The sequence below is a fragment of the Hyla sarda genome, unplaced genomic scaffold (genome assembly GCF_029499605.1).
Source record: "Hyla sarda isolate aHylSar1 unplaced genomic scaffold, aHylSar1.hap1 scaffold_1133, whole genome shotgun sequence".
In the NCBI taxonomy this organism is placed as follows: Eukaryota; Metazoa; Chordata; class Amphibia; order Anura; family Hylidae; genus Hyla; species Hyla sarda.
In genome coordinates, this window is record NW_026607754.1 from 57,815 (window position 1) to 80,207 (window position 22,393).

At 48.0% G+C, this 22,393-nt stretch overlaps 9 non-coding genes across 9 annotated transcripts; all 9 read left to right on the top strand.

Annotated features, from left to right (window-relative positions):
• The first annotated feature begins 129 nt into the window (after window positions 1–129).
• LOC130301689 (U2 spliceosomal RNA) lies at window positions 130–320 on the top strand. The gene has a single exon (XR_008852043.1). It is a non-coding gene; the product is annotated as a U2 spliceosomal RNA (small nuclear RNA).
• Window positions 321–2,401: 2,081 nt separating this feature from the next.
• On the top strand, window positions 2,402–2,592 carry LOC130301690 (U2 spliceosomal RNA). The gene has a single exon (XR_008852044.1). It is a non-coding gene; the product is annotated as a U2 spliceosomal RNA (small nuclear RNA).
• Window positions 2,593–4,684: 2,092 nt separating this feature from the next.
• Window positions 4,685–4,875, top strand: LOC130301691 (U2 spliceosomal RNA). Its single transcript, XR_008852045.1, has one exon. It is a non-coding gene; the product is annotated as a U2 spliceosomal RNA (small nuclear RNA).
• A 2,090-nt stretch (window positions 4,876–6,965) lies between these two features.
• LOC130301693 (U2 spliceosomal RNA) lies at window positions 6,966–7,156 on the top strand. The gene has a single exon (XR_008852047.1). It is a non-coding gene; the product is annotated as a U2 spliceosomal RNA (small nuclear RNA).
• A 5,104-nt stretch (window positions 7,157–12,260) lies between these two features.
• Window positions 12,261–12,451, top strand: LOC130301694 (U2 spliceosomal RNA). The gene has a single exon (XR_008852048.1). It is a non-coding gene; the product is annotated as a U2 spliceosomal RNA (small nuclear RNA).
• A 2,105-nt stretch (window positions 12,452–14,556) lies between these two features.
• LOC130301695 (U2 spliceosomal RNA) lies at window positions 14,557–14,747 on the top strand. Its single transcript, XR_008852049.1, has one exon. It is a non-coding gene; the product is annotated as a U2 spliceosomal RNA (small nuclear RNA).
• A 2,090-nt stretch (window positions 14,748–16,837) lies between these two features.
• On the top strand, window positions 16,838–17,028 carry LOC130301696 (U2 spliceosomal RNA). The gene has a single exon (XR_008852050.1). It is a non-coding gene; the product is annotated as a U2 spliceosomal RNA (small nuclear RNA).
• A 2,084-nt stretch (window positions 17,029–19,112) lies between these two features.
• LOC130301697 (U2 spliceosomal RNA) lies at window positions 19,113–19,303 on the top strand. The gene has a single exon (XR_008852051.1). It is a non-coding gene; the product is annotated as a U2 spliceosomal RNA (small nuclear RNA).
• A 2,088-nt stretch (window positions 19,304–21,391) lies between these two features.
• On the top strand, window positions 21,392–21,582 carry LOC130301698 (U2 spliceosomal RNA). Its single transcript, XR_008852052.1, has one exon. It is a non-coding gene; the product is annotated as a U2 spliceosomal RNA (small nuclear RNA).
• Window positions 21,583–22,393: the final 811 nt, after the last annotated feature.

Sequence of the window (22,393 nt, forward strand, 5' to 3'; positions counted from 1 at the left end):
TGTGTGTACTGGTGGTTGACTGCCCCCCAGCCCAGAGTGTGCATGGAAAATTGTCTGGCAGCCTCCCTGACAGCAAGCAGTGATAGTGCCCATGAAGGGGACCTTGTTGGGCCCGCCCCTTTCACGGTTATCGCTTCTCGGCCTTTTGGCTAAGATCAAGTGTAGTATCTGTTCTTATCAGTTTAATATCTGATACGTCCCCTATCTGGGGACCATATATTAAATGGATTTTTGAGAACGGGGGCCGATTTCGAAGCTTGCTTCCGTCGCCCTATGCATTGACCCGATATGGCAGTATCTTCGGGTACAGTGCACCACCCCCTTACAGGGTTAAAAAGAAAGATTCCTACTTTCATTGCTACCTGCTTGCTGGCTAGCCAGCTAGCCAGCCCTGTGGGCCTTGCTGCTGCTGCAGCCAAAAAACAAAAGGTGGTGCTGCTGCTGCTTCTGCTGCTTCTGCTTCTGCTTGTGTCTGGCCCCTGTTGGAGCGTCCAGGCACAGGACTTCTGCTGCTGCTGACTAAATGGCCTCCTTAATTGGATCATTTGAGTAGCCAGCACACCTGTGCAGGTAGGGCATGACATGATAGGCAGCTGCCTTGATAGCGGGTGGGTGCTGAATGTTCCTAATTGACAAAATAAGATTAATGCTTATGAAGAAATATAAAATCTCATCCCTTCCCCAATATCGCGCCACACCCCTACCCCTTAATTCCCTGGTTGAACTTGATGGACATATGTCTTTTTTCGACCGTACTAACTATGTAACTATGTAACATAACATGGGGGGGGGGTCTCCTGGCTGTTCACACAGGTGTGTCATTGCTGTACATTGACCATGCATTGCTTCTGTGGTATTGCAAAGGCAAAGACAAATGCTTCCAGCCATCCATTGCACTAATGGATTGGTCATCAGCTGGCTGTCTATGTCCCGCATCAATATAGACCAAAGTACAGAGGGTTAGGCTATGCTATTGTGCACCTACCTGATGCATCAGAAGGTGCGAGGCCCTTGCTAAATTCTGTGCACAGACTTTGAGATCTATGCTTTAGACTGTATCTAAACCTGCTCCAACATGGACTGACATTCTGGCCTACTTTCAGCCGATGCGACTTGTCTGTCGCTGAACAGTCGCTTTTTATGTATTCAGCACCTATGTATAATGTTGTAAAAATGCTCTAGAAGCTAAAGTCGCAGAAATGTCACACATATTTGGCCTGCAACTTTCTGTGCGACAAATTCAGACAGGAAAAATCAGTATAAATCCTTAGAAAATTATCCCCCAGTGTCTCCATCTGCTGGCGGTATTGAATAAGCATTGCTGCACTGATGGGGTATGCATTAGACGAAAAAAAAGAAGAAAAAGAAGAATAATACGCCCAGAAAAGAGGCGAAAAGGAGAAAAACGTAAAAAAACGTGAAAAAAAAGTAAGAGGAAGAGAAGGGAAAAAAAGGTGGAAATGGGTTTAAAAGTGATTTCGGCGGAGATATATATATATATATATATATATATATATATATATATATATGCGCACACACACACATAGATATAAACGTATTCTCCGTTGAGATATTGCAGCCGCTGCTGTGTCCAGGCCCAGGAGCCTTAGCACTGTGCTGTGATGTCACTCAATACCACTGACATCACTAGGTGTAAACAACATCTCTCCTTTGCTGTGTATGTGACTATGGAGCTGTTTGGTGATGTCGTCTATTACGGCCTTCATAGAAGCAACAGGAGATTGTTGCATCCATCTTGAACCCTCAGAACTACAGTGCTATGATGTCACTCACTTCCACAGGCCTTGCAGAGTGTAAACAACAACAACCCAGCTTTGTTGTGTATGTAACCATAGGGATTTGTGATGTCACCTAGAACCTTCACAGCAGCGACAGCTTTATGAGGAGCATCAGCACTGCTCTGCCTGAGCAGAACCATCACCGCCATAGGTTGTCAAATAACCCGGATTTAACCCACACAGGTAAGTCCAATGGGGTGCAGGCATGTCCTCTATGCTTACAGCTTCCCGTGGGTGTTGGTTTGATACCGTTTGGGGACAGCCAAGGAGGCATCTGCAGGCAACAAAGGTAGGTGTGTGCTTGTGTGTGTGTTTCCTATGCAGATCCTAAGCCCAGTGTCACATGCAAGTAGGAGGAGTAAGAAGGGTTCCTGGCAAATCCGGGTTATGGATTGCATTTAAAAAGGCCCCGTGGGAGTGCAATGGGCCCCTGTCTTGCTGCTTAGCAATAATGGTATGGGTTTAGGTTCTGCTGTGTGTACTGGTGGTTGACTGCCCCCCAGCCCAGAGTGTGCATGGAAAATTGTCTGGCAGCCTCCCTGACAGCAAGCAGTGATAGTGCCCATGAAGGGGACCTTGTTGGGCCCGCCCCTTTCACGGTTATCGCTTCTCGGCCTTTTGGCTAAGATCAAGTGTAGTATCTGTTCTTATCAGTTTAATATCTGATACGTCCCCTATCTGGGGACCATATATTAAATGGATTTTTGAGAACGGGGGCCGATTTCGAAGCTTGCTTCCGTCGCCCTATGCATTGACCCGATATGGCAGTATCTTCGGGTACAGTGCACCACCCCCTTACAGGGTTAAAAAGAAAGATTCCTACTTTCATTGCTACCTGCTTGCTGGCTAGCCAGCTAGCCAGCCCTGTGGGCCTTGCTGCTGCTGCAGCCAAAAAACAAAAGGTGGTGCTGCTGCTGCTTCTGCTGCTTCTGCTTCTGCTTGTGTCTGGCCCCTGTTGGAGCGTCCAGGCACAGGACTTCTGCTGCTGCTGACTAAATGGCCTCCTTAATTGGATCATTTGAGTAGCCAGCACACCTGTGCAGGTAGGGCATGACATGATAGGCAGCTGCCTTGATAGCGGGTGGGTGCTGAATGTTCCTAATTGACAAAATAAGATTAATGCTTATGAAGAAATATAAAATCTCATCCCTTCCCCAATATCGCGCCACACCCCTACCCCTTAATTCCCTGGTTGAACTTGATGGACATATGTCTTTTTTCGACCGTACTAACTATGTAACTATGTAACATAACATGGGGGGGGGGGGGGTCTCCTGGCTGTTCACACAGGTGTGTCATTGCTGTACATTGACCATGCATTGCTTCTGTGGTATTGCAAAGGCAAAGACAAATGCTTCCAGCCATCCATTGCACTAATGGATTGGTCATCAGCTGGCTGTCTATGTCCCGCATCAATATAGACCAAAGTACAGAGGGTTGGCTATGCTATTGTGCACCTACCTGATGCATCAGAAGGTGCGAGGCCCTTGCTAAATTCTGTGCACAGACTTTGAGATCTATGCTTTAGACTGTATCTAAACCTGCTCCAACATGGACTGACATTCTGGCCTACTTTCAGCCGATGCGACTTGTCTGTCGCTGAACAGTCGCTTTTTATGTATTCAGCACCTATGTATAATGTTGTAAAAATGCTCTAGAAGCTAAAGTCGCAGAAATGTCACACATATTTGGCCTGCAACTTTCTGTGCGACAAATTCAGACAGGAAAAATCAGTATAAATCCTTAGAAAATTATCCCCCAGTGTCTCCATCTGCTGGCGGTATTGAATAAGCATTGCTGCACTGATGGGGTATGCATTAGACGAAAAAAAAGAAGAAAAAGAAGAATAATACGCCCAGAAAAGAGGCGAAAAGGAGAAAAACGTAAAAAAACGTGAAAAAAAAGTAAGAGGAAGAGAAGGGAAAAAAAGGTGGAAATGGGTTTAAAAGTGATTTCGGCGGAGAAATATATATATATATATATATATATATATATATATATATATATATATATGCGCACACACACACATAGATATAAACGTATTCTCCGTTGAGATATTGCAGCCGCTGCTGTGTCCAGGCCCAGGAGCCTTAGCACTGTGCTGTGATGTCACTCAATACCACTGACATCACTAGGTGTAAACAACATCTCTCCTTTGCTGTGTATGTGACTATGGAGCTGTTTGGTGATGTCGTCTATTACGGCCTTCATAGAAGCAACAGGAGATTGTTGCATCCATCTTGAACCCTCAGAACTACAGTGCTATGATGTCACTCACTTCCACAGGCCTTGCAGAGTGTAAACAACAACAACCCAGCTTTGTTGTGTATGTAACCATAGGGATTTGTGATGTCACCTAGAACCTTCACAGCAGCGACAGCTTTATGAGGAGCATCAGCACTGCTCTGCCTGAGCAGAACCATCACCGCCATAGGTTGTCAAATAACCCGGATTTAACCCACACAGGTAAGTCCAATGGGGTGCAGGCATGTCCTCTATGCTTACAGCTTCCCGTGGGTGTTGGTTTGATACCGTTTGGGGACAGCCAAGGAGGCATCTGCAGGCAACAAAGGTAGGTGTGTGCTTGTGTGTGTGTTTCCTATGCAGATCCTAAGCCCAGTGTCACATGCAAGTAGGAGGAGTAAGAAGGGTTCCTGGCAAATCCGGGTTATGGATTGCATTTAAAAAGGCCCCGTGGGAGTGCAATGGGCCCCTGTCTTGCTGCTTAGCAATAATGGTATGGGTTTAGGTTCTGCTGTGTGTACTGGTGGTTGACTGCCCCCCAGCCCAGAGTGTGCATGGAAAATTGTCTGGCAGCCTCCCTGACAGCAAGCAGTGATAGTGCCCATGAAGGGGACCTTGTTGGGCCCGCCCCTTTCACGGTTATCGCTTCTCGGCCTTTTGGCTAAGATCAAGTGTAGTATCTGTTCTTATCAGTTTAATATCTGATACGTCCCCTATCTGGGGACCATATATTAAATGGATTTTTGAGAACGGGGGCCGATTTCGAAGCTTGCTTCCGTCGCCCTATGCATTGACCCGATATGGCAGTATCTTCGGGTACAGTGCACCACCCCCTTACAGGGTTAAAAAGAAAGATTCCTACTTTCATTGCTACCTGCTTGCTGGCTAGCCAGCTAGCCAGCCCTGTGGGCCTTGCTGCTGCTGCAGCCAAAAAACAAAAGGTGGTGCTGCTGCTGCTTCTGCTGCTTCTGCTTCTGCTTGTGTCTGGCCCCTGTTGGAGCGTCCAGGCACAGGACTTCTGCTGCTGCTGACTAAATGGCCTCCTTAATTGGATCATTTGAGTAGCCAGCACACCTGTGCAGGTAGGGCATGACATGATAGGCAGCTGCCTTGATAGCGGGTGGGTGCTGAATGTTCCTAATTGACAAAATAAGATTAATGCTTATGAAGAAATATAAAATCTCATCCCTTCCCCAATATCGCGCCACACCCCTACCCCTTAATTCCCTGGTTGAACTTGATGGACATATGTCTTTTTTCGACCGTACTAACTATGTAACTATGTAACATAACATGGGGGGGGGGGGGGGGGTCTCCTGGCTGTTCACACAGGTGTGTCATTGCTGTACATTGACCATGCATTGCTTCTGTGGTATTGCAAAGGCAAAGACAAATGCTTCCAGCCATCCATTGCACTAATGGATTGGTCATCAGCTGGCTGTCTATGTCCCGCATCAATATAGACCAAAGTACAGAGGGTTAGGCTATGCTATTGTGCACCTACCTGATGCATCAGAAGGTGCGAGGCCCTTGCTAAATTCTGTGCACAGACTTTGAGATCTATGCTTTAGACTGTATCTAAACCTGCTCCAACATGGACTGACATTCTGGCCTACTTTCAGCCGATGCGACTTGTCTGTCGCTGAACAGTCGCTTTTTATGTATTCAGCACCTATGTATAATGTTGTAAAAATGCTCTAGAAGCTAAAGTCGCAGAAATGTCACACATATTTGGCCTGCAACTTTCTGTGCGACAAATTCAGACAGGAAAAATCAGTATAAATCCTTAGAAAATTATCCCCCAGTGTCTCCATCTGCTGGCGGTATTGAATAAGCATTGCTGCACTGATGGGGTATGCATTAGACGAAAAAAAAGAAGAAAAAGAAGAATAATACGCCCAGAAAAGAGGCGAAAAGGAGAAAAACGTAAAAAAACGTGAAAAAAAAGTAAGAGGAAGAGAAGGGAAAAAAAGGTGGAAATGGGTTTAAAAGTGATTTCGGCGGAGAAATATATATATATATATATATATATATATATATATATATATATGCGCACACACACACATAGATATAAACGTATTCTCCGTTGAGATATTGCAGCCGCTGCTGTGTCCAGGCCCAGGAGCCTTAGCACTGTGCTGTGATGTCACTCAATACCACTGACATCACTAGGTGTAAACAACATCTCTCCTTTGCTGTGTATGTGACTATGGAGCTGTTTGGTGATGTCGTCTATTACGGCCTTCATAGAAGCAACAGGAGATTGTTGCATCCATCTTGAACCCTCAGAACTACAGTGCTATGATGTCACTCACTTCCACAGGCCTTGCAGAGTGTAAACAACAACAACCCAGCTTTGTTGTGTATGTAACCATAGGGATTTGTGATGTCACCTAGAACCTTCACAGCAGCGACAGCTTTATGAGGAGCATCAGCACTGCTCTGCCTGAGCAGAACCATCACCGCCATAGGTTGTCAAATAACCCGGATTTAACCCACACAGGTAAGTCCAATGGGGTGCAGGCATGTCCTCTATGCTTACAGCTTCCCGTGGGTGTTGGTTTGATACCGTTTGGGGACAGCCAAGGAGGCATCTGCAGGCAACAAAGGTAGGTGTGTGCTTGTGTGTGTGTTTCCTATGCAGATCCTAAGCCCAGTGTCACATGCAAGTAGGAGGAGTAAGAAGGGTTCCTGGCAAATCCGGGTTATGGATTGCATTTAAAAAGGCCCCGTGGGAGTGCAATGGGCCCCTGTCTTGCTGCTTAGCAATAATGGTATGGGTTTAGGTTCTGCTGTGTGTACTGGTGGTTGACTGCCCCCCAGCCCAGAGTGTGCATGGAAAATTGTCTGGCAGCCTCCCTGACAGCAAGCAGTGATAGTGCCCATGAAGGGGACCTTGTTGGGCCCGCCCCTTTCACGGTTATCGCTTCTCGGCCTTTTGGCTAAGATCAAGTGTAGTATCTGTTCTTATCAGTTTAATATCTGATACGTCCCCTATCTGGGGACCATATATTAAATGGATTTTTGAGAACGGGGGCCGATTTCGAAGCTTGCTTCCGTCGCCCTATGCATTGACCCGATATGGCAGTATCTTCGGGTACAGTGCACCACCCCCTTACAGGGTTAAAAAGAAAGATTCCTACTTTCATTGCTACCTGCTTGCTGGCTAGCCAGCTAGCCAGCCCTGTGGGCCTTGCTGCTGCTGCAGCCAAAAAACAAAAGGTGGTGCTGCTGCTGCTTCTGCTGCTTCTGCTTCTGCTTGTGTCTGGCCCTTGTTGGAGTGTCCAGGCACAGGACTTCTGCTGCTGCTGACTAAATGGCCTCCTTAATTGGATCATTTGAGTAGCCAGCACACCTGTGCAGGTAGGGCATGACATGATAGGCAGCTGCCTTGATAGCGGGTGGGTGCTGAATGTTCCTAATTGACAAAATAAGATTAATGCTTATGAAGAAATATAAAATCTCATCCCTTCCCCAATATCGCGCCACACCCCTACCCCTTAATTCCCTGGTTGAACTTGATGGACATATGTCTTTTTTCGACCGTACTAACTATGTAACTATGTAACATAACATGGGGGGGGGGGTCTCCTGGCTGTTCACACAGGTGTGTCATTGCTGTACATTGACCATGCATTGCTTCTGTGGTATTGCAAAGGCAAAGACAAATGCTTCCAGCCATCCATTGCACTAATGGATTGGTCATCAGCTGGCTGTCTATGTCCCGCATCAATATAGACCAAAGTACAGAGGGTTAGGCTATGCTATTGTGCACCTACCTGATGCATCAGAAGGTGCGAGGCCCTTGCTAAATTCTGTGCACAGACTTTGAGATCTATGCTTTAGACTGTATCTAAACCTGCTCCAACATGGACTGACATTCTGGCCTACTTTCAGCCGATGCGACTTGTCTGTCGCTGAACAGTCGCTTTTTATGTATTCAGCACCTATGTATAATGTTGTAAAAATGCTCTAGAAGCTAAAGTCGCAGAAATGTCACACATATTTGGTGGCCTGCAACTTTCTGTGCGACAAATTCAGACAGGAAAAATCAGTATAAATCCTTAGAAAATTATCCCCCAGTGTCTCCATCTGCTGGCGGTATTGAATAAGCATTGCTGCACTGATGGGGTATGCATTAGACGAAAAAAAAGAAGAAAAAGAAGAATAATACGCCCAGAAAAGAGGCGAAAAGGAGAAAAACGTAAAAAAACGTGAAAAAAAAGTAAGAGGAAGAGAAGGGAAAAAAAGGTGGAAATGGGTTTAAAAGTGATTTCGGCGGAGAAATATATATATATATATATATATATATATATATATGCGCACACACACACATAGATATAAACGTATTCTCCGTTGAGATATTGCAGCCGCTGCTGTGTCCAGGCCCAGGAGCCTTAGCACTGTGCTGTGATGTCACTCAATACCACTGACATCACTAGGTGTAAACAACATCTCTCCTTTGCTGTGTATGTGACTATGGAGCTGTTTGGTGATGTCGTCTATTACGGCCTTCATAGAAGCAACAGGAGATTGTTGCATCCATCTTGAACCCTCAGAACTACAGTGCTATGATGTCACTCACTTCCACAGGCCTTGCAGAGTGTAAACAACAACAACCCAGCTTTGTTGTGTATGTAACCATAGGGATTTGTGATGTCACCTAGAACCTTCACAGCAGCGACAGCTTTATGAGGAGCATCAGCACTGCTCTGCCTGAGCAGAACCATCACCGCCATAGGTTGTCAAATAACCCGGATTTAACCCACACAGGTAAGTCCAATGGGGTGCAGGCATGTCCTCTATGCTTACAGCTGTTACGCCTAGCGCTCCGGGTCCCCGCTCCTCCCCGGAGCGCTCACGGCGTCTTTCTCCCTGCAGCGCCCCGGTCAGTCCCGCTGACCGGGAGCGCTGCACTGTCTTGGCCGTTGGGGATGCGATTCGCACAGCGGGACGCGCCCGCTCGCGAGTCGCATCCCAGGTCACTTACCCGTCCCGGTCCCCTGCTGTCATGTGCTGGCGCGCGCGGCTCCGCTCTCTAGGGCGCGCGCGCGCCAGCTCTCTGAGACTTAAAGGGCCAGTGCACCAATGATTGGTGCCTGGCCCAATTAGCTTAATTGGCTTCCATCTGCTCCCTGGCTATATCTAGTCTCCTCCCTTGCACTCCCTTGCCGGATCTTGTTGCCTTGTGCCAGTGAAAGCGTTTAGTGTGTCCAAAGCCTGTGTACCTGAACTTCTGCTACCCATCCTGACTACGAACCTTGCCGCCTGCCCCCGACCTTCTGCTACGTCTGACCTTGCCTCTGCCTAGTCCTTCTGTCACACGCCTTCTCAGCAGTCAGCGAGGTAGAGCCGTTGCTAGTGGATACGACCTGGTTGCTACTGCCGCAGCAAGACCATCCCGCTTTGCGGCGGGCTCTGGTGAAAACCAGTAGCCTCTTAGAACCGGTCCACTAGCACGGTCCCCGCCAATCCCTCGCTGACACAGAGGATCCACTACCTGCCAGCCGGAATCGTGACAGTAGATCCGGCCATGGATCCCGCTGAGGTGCCGCTGCCAAGTCTCGCTGACCTTACCACGGTGGTCGCTCAGCAATCGCAGCAGATTGCCCAACAAGGACAGCAGCTGTCGCAGTTGACCGCCACGTTACAGCAACTTCTGCCTCTGCTACAGCAGCAACCATCTCCTCCGCCAGCTCCTGCACCTCCTCCGCAGCGAGTGGCCGCTCCTAGCCTCCGCTTGTCCCTGCCGGACAAATTTGATGGGGACTCCAGACTCTGCCGTGGATTTTTGTCTCAGTGTTCCCTGCATATGGAGATGATGTCGGACTTGTTTCCTTCAGAACGGTCTAAGGTGGCGTTCGTAGTAAGCCTTCTCTCAGGAAAGGCCTTGTCTTGGGCCACACCGCTCTGGGACCGCAATGATCCTGCCACAGCCACAGTCCAGGCCTTCTTCACTGAACTCCGGAGTGTCTTCGAGGAGCCAGCCCGAGCTTCTTCTGCCGAGACTGCCCTGTTGAACCTGGTCCAGGGTAATTCTTCCGTTGGCGAGTATGCCGTACAATTCCGTACTCTTGCTTCAGAATTATCCTGGAATAACGAGGCTCTCTGCGCGACCTTTAAAAAAGGCCTATCCAGTCGCATCAAGGATGTGCTGGCCGCACGAGAGATTCCTGCCAATCTGCAAGAACTCATCCATCTAGCTACCCGCATTGACATGCGTTTTTCTGAGCGACACCAAGAGCTCCGCCAGGAAAAAGACTTAGATCTCTGGGCACCTCTCCCACAGTATCCGTTGCAATCTACGCCTGGGCCTCCCGCCGAGGAGGCCATGCAAGTGGATAAGTCTCGCCTGACCCAGGAAGAGAGGAATCGCCGCAGGGAAGAAAATCTCTGTCTTTACTGTGCCAGTACCGAGCATTTCTTGGTGGATTGCCCTATCCGTCCTCCACGCCTGGGAAACGCACGCACGCACCCAGCTCACGTGGGTGTGGCGTCTCTTGGTTCCAAGTCTGCTCCTCCACGTCTCACGGTACCCGTGCGGATTTCTTCTTCAGCCAGCTCCTCCCTCTCAGCCGTGGCCTGCTTGGACTCCGGTGCCTCAGGAAATTTTATTTTGGAGTCATTTGTTAATAAATTCAGCATCCCGGTGACCCGTCTCGTCAAGCCGCTCTACATTTCCGCGGTCAACGGAGCCAGATTGGACTGCACCGTGCGTTACCGCACAGAGCCCCTCCTCATGTCTATTGGACCCCACCTTGAGAGGATTGAGTTCTTTATTCTCCCCAACTGTACCTCTGAGGTCCTCCTCGGTCTGCCTTGGCTCCGGCTTCATTCCCCCACCATTGATTGGACCACCGGGGAGATCAGGAACTGGGACTCTGCCTGCCACAGGAAGTGCCTCTCCCCCCCTCCCAGTCCCGTCAGGCAAGCCTCTGTGCCTCCCCATGGTCCCCCGTCCTGGTGTCACACTGCCCCGTGCCAGGCCTCGCCCTCTGCCCTCCCTCCCCATTCCCACTCCTGCTGTACTGCCTGCCGTTGAGGAAACCCTCCATTCTTTCCCGGTGTCCTCATCCCAGGGGAGGCAGTTACCGGACAAAGAGAAGGGGAGACCTAAGGGGGGGGGTACTGTTACGCCTAGCGCTCCGGGTCCCCGCTCCTCCCCGGAGCGCTCACGGCGTCTTTCTCCCTGCAGCGCCCCGGTCAGTCCCGCTGACCGGGAGCGCTGCACTGTCTTGGCCGTTGGGGATGCGATTCGCACAGCGGGACGCGCCCGCTCGCGAGTCGCATCCCAGGTCACTTACCCGTCCCGGTCCCCTGCTGTCATGTGCTGGCGCGCGCGGCTCCGCTCTCTAGGGCGCGCGCGCGCCAGCTCTCTGAGACTTAAAGGGCCAGTGCACCAATGATTGGTGCCTGGCCCAATTAGCTTAATTGGCTTCCATCTGCTCCCTGGCTATATCTAGTCTCCTCCCTTGCACTCCCTTGCCGGATCTTGTTGCCTTGTGCCAGTGAAAGCGTTTAGTGTGTCCAAAGCCTGTGTACCTGAACTTCTGCTACCCATCCTGACTACGAACCTTGCCGCCTGCCCCCGACCTTCTGCTACGTCTGACCTTGCCTCTGCCTAGTCCTTCTGTCCCACGCCTTCTCAGCAGTCAGCGAGGTAGAGCCGTTGCTAGTGGATACGACCTGGTTGCTACTGCCGCAGCAAGACCATCCCGCTTTGCGGCGGGCTCTGGTGAAAACCAGTAGCCTCTTAGAACCGGTCCACTAGCACGGTCCCCGCCAATCCCTCGCTGACACAGAGGATCCACTACCTGCCAGCCGGAATCGTGACAACAGCTTCCCGTGGGTGTTGGTTTGATACCGTTTGGGGACAGCCAAGGAGGCATCTGCAGGCAACAAAGGTAGGTGTGTGCTTGTGTGTGTGTTTCCTATGCAGATCCTAAGCCCAGTGTCATATGCAAGTAGGAGGAGTAAGAAGGGTTCCTGGCAAATCCGGGTTATGGATTGCATTTAAAAAGGCCCCGTGGGAGTGCAATGGGCCCCTGTCTTGCTGCTTAGCAATAATGGTATGGGTTTAGGTTCTGCTGTGTGTACTGGTGGTTGACTGCCCCCCAGCCCAGAGTGTGCATGGAAAATTGTCTGGCAGCCTCCCTGACAGCAAGCAGTGATAGTGCCCATGAAGGGGACCTTGTTGGGCCCGCCCCTTTCACGGTTATCGCTTCTCGGCCTTTTGGCTAAGATCAAGTGTAGTATCTGTTCTTATCAGTTTAATATCTGATACGTCCCCTATCTGGGGACCATATATTAAATGGATTTTTGAGAACGGGGGCCGATTTCGAAGCTTGCTTCCGTCGCCCTATGCATTGACCCGATATGGCAGTATCTTCGGGTACAGTGCACCACCCCCCTTACAGGGTTAAAAAGAAAGATTCCTACTTTCATTGCTACCTGCTTGCTGGCTAGCCAGCTAGCCAGCCCTGTGGGCCTTGCTGCTGCTGCAGCCAAAAAACAAAAGGTGGTGGTGCTGCTGCTGCTTCTGCTGCTTCTGCTTCTGCTTGTGTCTGGCCCCTGTTGGAGCGTCCAGGCACAGGACTTCTGCTGCTGCTGACTAAATGGCCTCCTTAATTGGATCATTTGAGTAGCCAGCACACCTGTGCAGGTAGGGCATGACATGATAGGCAGCTGCCTTGATAGCGGGTGGGTGCTGAATGTTCCTAATTGACAAAATAAGATTAATGCTTATGAAGAAATATAAAATCTCATCCCTTCCCCAATATCGCGCCACACCCCTACCCCTTAATTCCCTGGTTGAACTTGATGGACATATGTCTTTTTTCGACCGTACTAACTATGTAACTATGTAACATAACATGGGGGGGGGGGGTCTCCTGGCTGTTCACACAGGTGTGTCATTGCTGTACATTGACCATGCATTGCTTCTGTGGTATTGCAAAGGCAAAGACAAATGCTTCCAGCCATCCATTGCACTAATGGATTGGTCATCAGCTGGCTGTCTATGTCCCGCATCAATATAGACCAAAGTACAGAGGGTTAGGCTATGCTATTGTGCACCTACCTGATGCATCAGAAGGTGCGAGGCCCTTGCTAAATTCTGTGCACAGACTTTGAGATCTATGCTTTAGACTGTATCTAAACCTGCTCCAACATGGACTGACATTCTGGCCTACTTTCAGCCGATGCGACTTGTCTGTCGCTGAACAGTCGCTTTTTATGTATTCAGCACCTATGTATAATGTTGTAAAAATGCTCTAGAAGCTAAAGTCGCAGAAATGTCACACATATTTGGCCTGCAACTTTCTGTGCGACAAATTCAGACAGGAAAAATCAGTATAAATCCTTAGAAAATTATCCCCCAGTGTCTCCATCTGCTGGCGGTATTGAATAAGCATTGCTGCACTGATGGGGTATGCATTAGACGAAAAAAAAGAAGAAAAAGAAGAATAATACGCCCAGAAAAGAGGCGAAAAGGAGAAAAACGTAAAAAAACGTGAAAAAAAAGTAAGAGGAAGAGAAGGGAAAAAAAGGTGGAAATGGGTTTAAAAGTGATTTCGGCGGAGAAATATATATATATATATATATATATATATATATATATATATATATATATATATATATATGCGCACACACACACATAGATATAAACGTATTCTCCGTTGAGATATTGCAGCCGCTGCTGTGTCCAGGCCCAGGAGCCTTAGCACTGTGCTGTGATGTCACTCAATACCACTGACATCACTAGGTGTAAACAACATCTCTCCTTTGCTGTGTATGTGACTATGGAGCTGTTTGGTGATGTCGTCTATTACGGCCTTCATAGAAGCAACAGGAGATTGTTGCATCCATCTTGAACCCTCAGAACTACAGTGCTATGATGTCACTCACTTCCACAGGCCTTGCAGAGTGTAAACAACAACAACCCAGCTTTGTTGTGTATGTAACCATAGGGATTTGTGATGTCACCTAGAACCTTCACAGCAGCGACAGCTTTATGAGGAGCATCAGCACTGCTCTGCCTGAGCAGAACCATCACCGCCATAGGTTGTCAAATAACCCGGATTTAACCCACACAGGTAAGTCCAATGGGGTGCAGGCATGTCCTCTATGCTTACAGCTTCCCGTGGGTGTTGGTTTGATACCGTTTGGGGACAGCCAAGGAGGCATCTGCAGGCAACAAAGGTAGGTGTGTGCTTGTGTGTGTGTTTCCTATGCAGATCCTAAGCCCAGTGTCACATGCAAGTAGGAGGAGTAAGAAGGGTTCCTGGCAAATCCGGGTTATGGATTGCATTTAAAAAGGCCCCGTGGGAGTGCAATGGGCCCCTGTCTTGCTGCTTAGCAATAATGGTATGGGTTTAGGTTCTGCTGTGTGTACTGGTGGTTGACTGCCCCCCAGCCCAGAGTGTGCATGGAAAATTGTCTGGCAGCCTCCCTGACAGCAAGCAGTGATAGTGCCCATGAAGGGGACCTTGTTGGGCCCGCCCCTTTCACGGTTATCGCTTCTCGGCCTTTTGGCTAAGATCAAGTGTAGTATCTGTTCTTATCAGTTTAATATCTGATACGTCCCCTATCTGGGGACCATATATTAAATGGATTTTTGAGAACGGGGGCCGATTTCGAAGCTTGCTTCCGTCGCCCTATGCATTGACCCGATATGGCAGTATCTTCGGGTACAGTGCACCACCCCCTTACAGGGTTAAAAAGAAAGATTCCTACTTTCATTGCTACCTGCTTGCTGGCTAGCCAGCTAGCCAGCCCTGTGGGCCTTGCTGCTGCTGCAGCCAAAAAACAAAAGGTGGTGCTGCTGCTGCTTCTGCTGCTTCTGCTTCTGCTTGTGTCTGGCCCCTGTTGGAGCGTCCAGGCACAGGACTTCTGCTGCTGCTGACTAAATGGCCTCCTTAATTGGATCATTTGAGTAGCCAGCACACCTGTGCAGGTAGGGCATGACATGATAGGCAGCTGCCTTGATAGCGGGTGGGTGCTGAATGTTCCTAATTGACAAAATAAGATTAATGCTTATGAAGAAATATAAAATCTCATCCCTTCCCCAATATCGCGCCACACCCCTACCCCTTAATTCCCTGGTTGAACTTGATGGACATATGTCTTTTTTCGACCGTACTAACTATGTAACTATGTAACATAACATGGGGGGGGGGGGTCTCCTGGCTGTTCACACAGGTGTGTCATTGCTGTACATTGACCATGCATTGCTTCTGTGGTATTGCAAAGGCAAAGACAAATGCTTCCAGCCATCCATTGCACTAATGGATTGGTCATCAGCTGGCTGTCTATGTCCCGCATCAATATAGACCAAAGTACAGAGGGTTAGGCTATGCTATTGTGCACCTACCTGATGCATCAGAAGGTGCGAGGCCCTTGCTAAATTCTGTGCACAGACTTTGAGATCTATGCTTTAGACTGTATCTAAACCTGCTCCAACATGGACTGACATTCTGGCCTACTTTCAGCCGATGCGACTTGTCTGTCGCTGAACAGTCGCTTTTTATGTATTCAGCACCTATGTATAATGTTGTAAAAATGCTCTAGAAGCTAAAGTCGCAGAAATGTCACACATATTTGGCCTGCAACTTTCTGTGCGACAAATTCAGACAGGAAAAATCAGTATAAATCCTTAGAAAATTATCCCCCAGTGTCTCCATCTGCTGGCGGTATTGAATAAGCATTGCTGCACTGATGGGGTATGCATTAGACGAAAAAAAAGAAGAAAAAGAAGAATAATACGCCCAGAAAAGAGGCGAAAAGGAGAAAAACGTAAAAAAACGTGAAAAAAAAGTAAGAGGAAGAGAAGGGAAAAAAAGGTGGAAATGGGTTTAAAAGTGATTTCGGCGGAGAAATATATATATATATATATATATATATATATATATATATATATATATGCGCACACACACACATAGATATAAACGTATTCTCCGTTGAGATATTGCAGCCGCTGCTGTGTCCAGGCCCAGGAGCCTTAGCACTGTGCTGTGATGTCACTCAATACCACTGACATCACTAGGTGTAAACAACATCTCTCCTTTGCTGTGTATGTGACTATGGAGCTGTTTGGTGATGTCGTCTATTACGGCCTTCATAGAAGCAACAGGAGATTGTTGCATCCATCTTGAACCCTCAGAACTACAGTGCTATGATGTCACTCACTTCCACAGGCCTTGCAGAGTGTAAACAACAACAACCCAGCTTTGTTGTGTATGTAACCATAGGGATTTGTGATGTCACCTAGAACCTTCACAGCAGCGACAGCTTTATGAGGAGCATCAGCACTGCTCTGCCTGAGCAGAACCATCACCGCCATAGGTTGTCAAATAACCCGGATTTAACCCACACAGGTAAGTCCAATGGGGTGCAGGCATGTCCTCTATGCTTACAGCTTCCCGTGGGTGTTGGTTTGATACCGTTTGGGGACAGCCAAGGAGGCATCTGCAGGCAACAAAGGTAGGTGTGTGCTTGTGTGTGTGTTTCCTATGCAGATCCTAAGCCCAGTGTCACATGCAAGTAGGAGGAGTAAGAAGGGTTCCTGGCAAATCCGGGTTATGGATTGCATTTAAAAAGGCCCCCGTGGGAGTGCAATGGGCCCCTGTCTTGCTGCTTAGCAATAATGGTATGGGTTTAGGTTCTGCTGTGTGTACTGGTGGTTGACTGCCCCCCAGCCCAGAGTGTGCATGGAAAATTGTCTGGCAGCCTCCCTGACAGCAAGCAGTGATAGTGCCCATGAAGGGGACCTTGTTGGGCCCGCCCCTTTCACGGTTATCGCTTCTCGGCCTTTTGGCTAAGATCAAGTGTAGTATCTGTTCTTATCAGTTTAATATCTGATACGTCCCCTATCTGGGGACCATATATTAAATGGATTTTTGAGAACGGGGGCCGATTTCGAAGCTTGCTTCCGTCGCCCTATGCATTGACCCGATATGGCAGTATCTTCGGGTACAGTGCACCACCCCCTTACAGGGTTAAAAAGAAAGATTCCTACTTTCATTGCTACCTGCTTGCTGGCTAGCCAGCTAGCCAGCCCTGTGGGCCTTGCTGCTGCTGCAGCCAAAAAACAAAAGGTGGTGCTGCTGCTGCTTCTGCTGCTTCTGCTTCTGCTTGTGTCTGGCCCCTGTTGGAGCGTCCAGGCACAGGACTTCTGCTGCTGCTGACTAAATGGCCTCCTTAATTGGATCATTTGAGTAGCCAGCACACCTGTGCAGGTAGGGCATGACATGATAGGCAGCTGCCTTGATAGCGGGTGGGTGCTGAATGTTCCTAATTGACAAAATAAGATTAATGCTTATGAAGAAATATAAAATCTCATCCCTTCCCCAATATCGCGCCACACCCCTACCCCTTAATTCCCTGGTTGAACTTGATGGACATATGTCTTTTTTCGACCGTACTAACTATGTAACTATGTAACATAACATGGGGGGGGGGTCTCCTGGCTGTTCACACAGGTGTGTCATTGCTGTACATTGACCATGCATTGCTTCTGTGGTATTGCAAAGGCAAAGACAAATGCTTCCAGCCATCCATTGCACTAATGGATTGGTCATCAGCTGGCTGTCTATGTCCCGCATCAATATAGACCAAAGTACAGAGGGTTAGGCTATGCTATTGTGCACCTACCTGATGCATCAGAAGGTGCGAGGCCCTTGCTAAATTCTGTGCACAGACTTTGAGATCTATGCTTTAGACTGTATCTAAACCTGCTCCAACATGGACTGACATTCTGGCCTACTTTCAGCCGATGCGACTTGTCTGTCGCTGAACAGTCGCTTTTTATGTATTCAGCACCTATGTATAATGTTGTAAAAATGCTCTAGAAGCTAAAGTCGCAGAAATGTCACACATATTTGGCCTGCAACTTTCTGTGCGACAAATTCAGACAGGAAAAATCAGTATAAATCCTTAGAAAATTATCCCCCAGTGTCTCCATCTGCTGGCGGTATTGAATAAGCATTGCTGCACTGATGGGGTATGCATTAGACGAAAAAAAAGAAGAAAAAGAAGAATAATACGCCCAGAAAAGAGGCGAAAAGGAGAAAAACGTAAAAAAACGTGAAAAAAAAGTAAGAGGAAGAGAAGGGAAAAAAAAGGTGGAAATGGGTTTAAAAGTGATTTCGGCGGAGAAATATATATATATATATATATATATATATATATATATATATATGCGCACACACACACATAGATATAAACGTATTCTCCGTTGAGATATTGCAGCCGCTGCTGTGTCCAGGCCCAGGAGCCTTAGCACTGTGCTGTGATGTCACTCAATACCACTGACATCACTAGGTGTAAACAACATCTCTCCTTTGCTGTGTATGTGACTATGGAGCTGTTTGGTGATGTCGTCTATTACGGCCTTCATAGAAGCAACAGGAGATTGTTGCATCCATCTTGAACCCTCAGAACTACAGTGCTATGATGTCACTCACTTCCACAGGCCTTGCAGAGTGTAAACAACAACAACCCAGCTTTGTTGTGTATGTAACCATAGGGATTTGTGATGTCACCTAGAACCTTCACAGCAGCGACAGCTTTATGAGGAGCATCAGCACTGCTCTGCCTGAGCAGAACCATCACCGCCATAGGTTGTCAAATAACCCGGATTTAACCCACACAGGTAAGTCCAATGGGGTGCAGGCATGTCCTCTATGCTTACAGCTTCCCGTGGGTGTTGGTTTGATACCGTTTGGGGACAGCCAAGGAGGCATCTGCAGGCAACAAAGGTAGGTGTGTGCTTGTGTGTGTGTTTCCTATGCAGATCCTAAGCCCAGTGTCACATGCAAGTAGGAGGAGTAAGAAGGGTTCCTGGCAAATCCGGGTTATGGATTGCATTTAAAAAGGCCCCGTGGGAGTGCAATGGGCCCCTGTCTTGCTGCTTAGCAATAATGGTATGGGTTTAGGTTCTGCTGTGTGTACTGGTGGTTGACTGCCCCCCAGCCCAGAGTGTGCATGGAAAATTGTCTGGCAGCCTCCCTGACAGCAAGCAGTGATAGTGCCCATGAAGGGGACCTTGTTGGGCCCGCCCCTTTCACGGTTATCGCTTCTCGGCCTTTTGGCTAAGATCAAGTGTAGTATCTGTTCTTATCAGTTTAATATCTGATACGTCCCCTATCTGGGGACCATATATTAAATGGATTTTTGAGAACGGGGGCCGATTTCGAAGCTTGCTTCCGTCGCCCTATGCATTGACCCGATATGGCAGTATCTTCGGGTACAGTGCACCACCCCCTTACAGGGTTAAAAAGAAAGATTCCTACTTTCATTGCTACCTGCTTGCTGGCTAGCCAGCTAGCCAGCCCTGTGGGCCTTGCTGCTGCAGCCAAAAAACAAAAGGTGGTGCTGCTGCTGCTTCTGCTGCTTCTGCTTCTGCTTGTGTCTGGCCCCTGTTGGAGCGTCCAGGCACAGGACTTCTGCTGCTGCTGACTAAATGGCCTCCTTAATTGGATCATTTGAGTAGCCAGCACACCTGTGCAGGTAGGGCATGACATGATAGGCAGCTGCCTTGATAGCGGGTGGGTGCTGAATGTTCCTAATTGACAAAATAAGATTAATGCTTATGAAGAAATATAAAATCTCATCCCTTCCCCAATATCGCGCCACACCCCTACCCCTTAATTCCCTGGTTGAACTTGATGGACATATGTCTTTTTTCGACCGTACTAACTATGTAACTATGTAACATAACATGGGGGGGGGGGGGGTCTCCTGGCTGTTCACACAGGTGTGTCATTGCTGTACATTGACCATGCATTGCTTCTGTGGTATTGCAAAGGCAAAGACAAATGCTTCCAGCCATCCATTGCACTAATGGATTGGTCATCAGCTGGCTGTCTATGTCCCGCATCAATATAGACCAAAGTACAGAGGGTTAGGCTATGCTATTGTGCACCTACCTGATGCATCAGAAGGTGTGAGGCCCTTGCTAAATTCTGTGCACAGACTTTGAGATCTATGCTTTAGACTGTATCTAAACCTGCTCCAACATGGACTGACATTCTGGCCTACTTTCAGCCGATGCGACTTGTCTGTCGCTGAACAGTCGCTTTTTATGTATTCAGCACCTATGTATAATGTTGTAAAAATGCTCTAGAAGCTAAAGTCGCAGAAATGTCACACATATTTGGCCTGCAACTTTCTGTGCGACAAATTCAGACAGGAAAAATCAGTATAAATCCTTAGAAAATTATCCCCCAGTGTCTCCATCTGCTGGCGGTATTGAATAAGCATTGCTGCACTGATGGGGTATGCATTAGACGAAAAAAAAGAAGAAAAAGAAGAATAATACGCCCAGAAAAGAGGCGAAAAGGAGAAAAACGTAAAAAAACGTGAAAAAAAAGTAAGAGGAAGAGAAGGGAAAAAAAGGTGGAAATGGGTTTAAAAGTGATTTCGGCGGAGAAATATATATATATATATATATATATATATATATATATATATATATATGCGCACACACACACATAGATATAAACGTATTCTCCGTTGAGATATTGCAGCCGCTGCTGTGTCCAGGCCCAGGAGCCTTAGCACTGTGCTGTGATGTCACTCAATACCACTGACATCACTAGGTGTAAACAACATCTCTCCTTTGCTGTGTATGTGACTATGGAGCTGTTTGGTGATGTCGTCTATTACGGCCTTCATAGAAGCAACAGGAGATTGTTGCATCCATCTTGAACCCTCAGAACTACAGTGCTATGATGTCACTCACTTCCACAGGCCTTGCAGAGTGTAAACAACAACAACCCAGCTTTGTTGTGTATGTAACCATAGGGATTTGTGATGTCACCTAGAACCTTCACAGCAGCGACAGCTTTATGAGGAGCATCAGCACTGCTCTGCCTGAGCAGAACCATCACCGCCATAGGTTGTCAAATAACCCGGATTTAACCCACACAGGTAAGTCCAATGGGGTGCAGGCATGTCCTCTATGCTTACAGCTTCCCGTGGGTGTTGGTTTGATACCGTTTGGGGACAGCCAAGGAGGCATCTGCAGGCAACAAAGGTAGGTGTGTGCTTGTGTGTGTGTTTCCTATGCAGATCCTAAGCCCAGTGTCACATGCAAGTAGGAGGAGTAAGAAGGGTTCCTGGCAAATCCGGGTTATGGATTGCATTTAAAAAGGCCCCGTGGGAGTGCAATGGGCCCCTGTCTTGCTGCTTAGCAATAATGGTATGGGTTTAGGTTCTGCTGTGTGTACTGGTGGTTGACTGCCCCCCAGCCCAGAGTGTGCATGGAAAATTGTCTGGCAGCCTCCCTGACAGCAAGCAGTGATAGTGCCCATGAAGGGGACCTTGTTGGGCCCGCCCCTTTCACGGTTATCGCTTCTCGGCCTTTTGGCTAAGATCAAGTGTAGTATCTGTTCTTATCAGTTTAATATCTGATACGTCCCCTATCTGGGGACCATATATTAAATGGATTTTTGAGAACGGGGGCCGATTTCGAAGCTTGCTTCCGTCGCCCTATGCATTGACCCGATATGGCAGTATCTTCGGGTACAGTGCACCACCCCCTTACAGGGTTAAAAAGAAAGATTCCTACTTTCATTGCTACCTGCTTGCTGGCTAGCCAGCTAGCCAGCCCTGTGGGCCTTGCTGCTGCTGCAGCCAAAAAACAAAAGGTGGTGCTGCTGCTGCTTCTGCTGCTTCTGCTTCTGCTTGTGTCTGGCCCCTGTTGGAGCGTCCAGGCACAGGACTTCTGCTGCTGCTGACTAAATGGCCTCCTTAATTGGATCATTTGAGTAGCCAGCACACCTGTGCAGGTAGGGCATGACATGATAGGCAGCTGCCTTGATAGCGGGTGGGTGCTGAATGTTCCTAATTGACAAAATAAGATTAATGCTTATGAAGAAATATAAAATCTCATCCCTTCCCCAATATCGCGCCACACCCCTACCCCTTAATTCCCTGGTTGAACTTGATGGACATATGTCTTTTTTCGACCGTACTAACTATGTAACTATGTAACATAACATGGGGGGGGGGGGTCTCCTGGCTGTTCACACAGGTGTGTCATTGCTGTACATTGACCATGCATTGCTTCTGTGGTATTGCAAAGGCAAAGACAAATGCTTCCAGCCATCCATTGCACTAATGGATTGGTCATCAGCTGGCTGTCTATGTCCCGCATCAATATAGACCAAAGTACAGAGGGTTAGGCTATGCTATTGTGCACCTACCTGATGCATCAGAAGGTGCGAGGCCCTTGCTAAATTCTGTGCACAGACTTTGAGATCTATGCTTTAGACTGTATCTAAACCTGCTCCAACATGGACTGACATTCTGGCCTACTTTCAGCCGATGCGACTTGTCTGTCGCTGAAC